Genomic DNA, 5,076 nt, shown 5'->3' on the forward strand with positions numbered 1-5,076 from the left:
TGTGTGATTGTCAAAGCCACTGTCCAAGATGTTTTTTAAAGTCGTTGCCACAAATGCATAGCGATGGATGAAATAAAGAAAGCATTAGTCTGCCTGTTGATAATTAAGGTAGCGATTTCTTGTTGATTTTTTTTACCAGTATTTGTCTTCAACCCCCGCGCTCCGCACCCCCACCTCCCCCTCTCTCTCTCTCTCTCTCTCTCTCTCTCTCTGCGCACAATGGTTACACTTCACGCTTCTAATTGAGAGATTCTAGTCTCTAAGCCCTATTCCTTGCAGTCCAGTGTTATTATGTGGATCACGTGGTCTGCTGTCTTGGCTATGACGTTGAATGACTCCTCTCTCTCTCTCTCTCTCTCTCTCTCTCTCTCTCTCTCGCATGGTGAAGGTGCTTGCCTAGGACCAAGAGGTAAAAAAAAACATTGGAGCTTAAGGAAGTCTTATCTGCTTTCCTCTATCTTAGCCAGGCTCTCATCACTTTTGGCTTGTTGTTACTGTTGCCAGTATGGGCCTTCTGCCACATGTCGGGAGATGTGTGTGAACTTTGATGTCATACGTTTGAGAGGTACAGGCACCTCATACATAGAGGCTGCTTGATGTTTGTGGTAGATAACTGGGCAACAGGCATTTATGAATCCTGCCTAGAGAACGGTCCGTGAACAGCAAACGTCCCTTGAAGCAGGTGCTGATTTTACTAGTCACATACCCTGCTCTGATGTGCGCCACTACTCTGCGGCCTCCTCTGTGCTCCGTTGCCTATCGCCGCGGTGCCACTCCAGTTGTGCCACCTTAGCGCCAGCGCCAGCACCTTGCTCTGTGAACACTGCCGCAGCTATCTCGGACATACCACCGCTGCTACCTGTGAGCCGACGCCCCCAGTCACCCCTTCGTTTTGTGTAGTTCGGCCATAACCTCCTCTTGAGAGCGCCTCTCTAGGGCCAACATGCCGTATACTCGGGTTAGCATTGAGCCAAGTGGCATCATGTCATTGGTAGCTTGTAATAGAGAAAGCGATTTGTAAAAGCGTGCTGCTTTGATGTTGACCAATTAAGCATGAAGTTGAGCGCTTCACGTTGACATGTTTTTACTGCATGTATCAGCATGGCTACGGGGACCACGCCTCAGTAACGCTTGCAAATTACCTATACCAACCCCAAAAGTTAAAAAACAAGCCATATGCTCTAAATACACTAGGCATGTGTAATGTACGTGATGCTAACCTTAGGCTAGCTGACCTAATCTAGGGGTTACACCGTTGGATTATAATGCAAGGGTTAAGACCTTTGGGATTATGGATGCAGGCTGATTTAAAGGTTAAAGCTCATAAATGATAACCCTGTAAGTTATGGCTATTTATAGATATAGGATCCACTATGTAAGTGGAGGGTTGGTTGAGGAGTGCTTATTGTTTATTTTGGTTAGTACTTGGGCCATGGAGTGAGAAGTTAGACCATTCTGGGCTATCATGCGTCGACGGCCACCCACGTCAGCAGTTGGAATGGCCTGATCACCAAAATTTGACACATCGGCTAGTGGACTCAGTATCCAGAATATCATCCAATCATTTGTCCATCGGCAACTTGTTGAACGTAGAGTTGGCGACCATGACAGCTCTGAGGGCCCAGTCACATTCCAATTGGAATGGGGGTTGACCTGATCAGTGTATCACCCTGCATCCCGCTAGTCCATGTCGGAGAGAGAAGAGAGGTGTATGTTTGCTTGTTTGTTGTATGCCCAAGGTCACTCCTTTCCAAACCCTTAGAATCCTCTTCTTTCCCTATTAAAAAGCCCGTGCATGCAATATTCCTTGGACACGTGTACAGGTAGTATGTGTGACGAGAGTTGTGCACGTGTGGCCGAGCATGTACGTAGTCGAGGTGCTATGGAGCCTTCAAGACTACGTGCCATGGGGTCTTAAAGACCCTTGTCAGGTGACATCAATGGATGGCATTGATCAAAATCACGATGCCTTTTTGCGGACCGTCAGATAAAGTAAACTAGGGCCAATAAACTAGGGCCATTAAATCGGGGTTAGTAAACTAGGGGTGAAAACATAGAATATAATGGCTTGAAACCACATGGTTTCATTGCTTGAAGGTATAGTTTAGTGGTACGATGTTTCCAATGGTGACCTAAGGTCTCGAGTTCAAATCCTCTCTTGCATATAACATCTTGCTCCAAAATTTTCTGGGTCCCAAACTCAAATTCACCCTCATTCCATGATGTAAACTAGAAAGTAAACTATGATATGCTAAGTAAACTAGGAAGTAAACTATGCCCGCTTAGTAAACTAGGAAGTAAACTATGATCACTTAGTAAACTAGAATGTAAACTATGCTCGTTTAATAAACTAAGAAGTAAACTATGATTGCTTAGTAGCCTAGTTTATTGGCCCTAGTTTACTGGACCTAGTTTACTTTATTCAATGACCCAAAAAGGCGTCGTGATTTTGATCAATGCCATCCATTGATGTCACCTCACAAGGGTCTTTAAGACCCTGTGGCACTTAGTCATGAGGCTGTGCAGAATGCGGATGGATCGTACAATCGTAAAACGAGATACATGGTAGGGAACGGACTACCGCACAGGGGGAAGTCTCCTCATTCCATTTCCTCACCCATCCTATTTTTAGGAAGCAGGTCTAGGATTCATGGCACAGATCACGGCAAACGTGCTTGTAATTTGTGCTATTTTAAAAAAAAGCATTAAAAAATCACTCGCCTTAATTGACTTTTTTGGAAAAAAATGTTTTGAGAGAGGAGCTGCAATTTATAAGGGTAAGGGAAAAAAAAAGAAAATCATCTTGCTTTCCCACACGTTTATTTTCTCCCATACCTGCATCTTAATGAGTTACAACTTAACCACGAAACTAGCCCACGGTTTTCTTGTACATAGAATAGTGTTGGCTTTCCAACATGGGAATAGTTCGATTGCCTCTTATTTCACTACTGTTGGAACGTTCACTGTGAGCTCCCCCTTTTTTGGACAACTGAAAAATGCAGATGGTTCAAGACTTCCTCAAAGAGAAGGCTTTAACTTGGTGGAGGAATATGTAAAAAGGAGTTTGCAAAAGGGAAAGCTTTTGAATGGCTAGGGTAAAGGAAAATATTTTATTCTTGCACGAAAGGTATTTTCGTCCCCTAAGCTCACGACCCTTGAATGATTAATCCCATATATGCAAAAAAAAATGACTAAGGTCCCAAAGGGTATGTACACACTAAGGTCCTCAACGGAGAGAGGGCCATGTCTATTGTTGTTGGCCGCTTGCTTGCGCAATCGTGTTATAGTGCATTCGATCCTAGATAGTTGGTTAGTGAACCATTTAAAGAGACTCTCTTTCTCTTATTCACTCCATGGATACTTATTCAATGATGCGCATTAGCTCCCTTGTAACTTTGTCTTACATAAATATTAATAAAGTTGTGTGCATCTCCCTTATAGTGCAAGTTTCTCTTATTTTGCATCCGCTTAAGTTCTTTTAGTGGTCTATTAGTGTCCTCCTCAAGTTTGATGTGTGTGGTGATCTTGATCATTGTGCAGTTAAGTATTGTCGAATCTATCCTAAACAACAGATGGCCATCTCTTGCTGTGCCGGTTGACCCTTGACACTTTTGGTGATCCTATATGTTCTAGCCTAGAATCCTATTCGTTATGATAGTACATTTCACTCTCCAATTTTTATGCATTTTCTTCCTCCTCACTCTCCCATTTCAATCTCCACCCCCTTAAGATGAAGTAGAGAAGAAGAAAAGAAAAAAAAGCAACCCCAAGAAAAAAAATTTAAAATCCTTCACAAGTGTTGAACCTTGTAGAGGGGTAACTCTTCATAGAAGAGTCAAATTCATATGCTTTAAAAAGTAAAGATGTACCTTTCAAGATAATCTACAACTTTTATTTAGACACTAGGTAAGAATTTTGTTTCCATTTGTTGCTATTTTGGTTGCAAGCAGGTATAGCACAAGGGTGCATATTTTTGTAAAAATTGGCTAGATTTGCACGAGTCATGACTCTTTATACGAGTGCCAGATTGACCCACTGTAATAGCAAAGTTGTAGCTCTCAATGTTATCTGCAGCTTCTTTTCAGATCTCAGATGCAAATTTTTCTTGTTTTGAGTGCTATAGTGTTTGCAAGCAAGTGAGATCACTATGGGCTATTCAAATACTCTTGAATGGGCAGTTTCCTCTCTCCTAAATGACTTGGATAGTTGCAAATCAAAATGGGGAATACAAAGGAAAAGGATCATGAGGCCAAAAATTGCCAATTCCATACATGTGGGTATTTTGCTTGTACCAAGGCCACCGCATTGGTATTGTATTGTCTGACTTGGAAAAAGGATGATTTCATTGATGTTTCAAAGGTGGTATTATGTAAGCGTGGTAAGAGAGGATGTGATAAGATGATAAAATTCATTAAGTCATTGTATAAAGCTCGTTGGCATTAGAATCATGAGAGAGAATCACATGTCTCTTGAAAATGTGTATCCTTTGGAAATCTTAATATAAAAAAATACCTAGATTAATCAATGTAATAGAAAGGAGAATGATGAACGGATTGGAGCAGGATGATAATTAGAATGTGCATCGTTTGGAAATCTTAATATAAAAAATACCTAGATTAATCAATATAATAGAAAGGAGAATGATGAACGAAATGGAGTACGATGATAACTCAGAATCTAATAGGGACGTATCGGATGAAGATTTCGAGGTTACGGTAGCATGGGAACATGAGGAAGGCCAAGAGAGCCTAGTGGAGTCTTCGGATGTACCTAACTTGGATGGTTTGACTTATAATGATTCAGATTTTTTGTGTATCTCTGGTTTGTATGGTAATATTTAGCAAGTTGAAAATCCGATCAAAATGGATCTGAATGAGATGATTTTTTATATTGTTAGGCATGGTAATGATGTGATTGCATGTAATGACATGATTTATAATGAATCTGCCTATAATGCCATGGTTCCTCATGAAAAGGATGTTTATGTTCATTATGAATCTAATGCATACAGTGGTATAGTTGATGATGCCACCCTGTGTTACGGTGATGCTATGGTATATGATGTTAGTATGAATG

Source organism: Cibotium barometz, chromosome 14 (genome assembly GCF_041138505.1).
Source record: "Cibotium barometz isolate CiBa-2024 chromosome 14, ASM4113850v1, whole genome shotgun sequence".
Taxonomy (NCBI): Eukaryota; Viridiplantae; Streptophyta; class Polypodiopsida; order Cyatheales; family Cibotiaceae; genus Cibotium; species Cibotium barometz.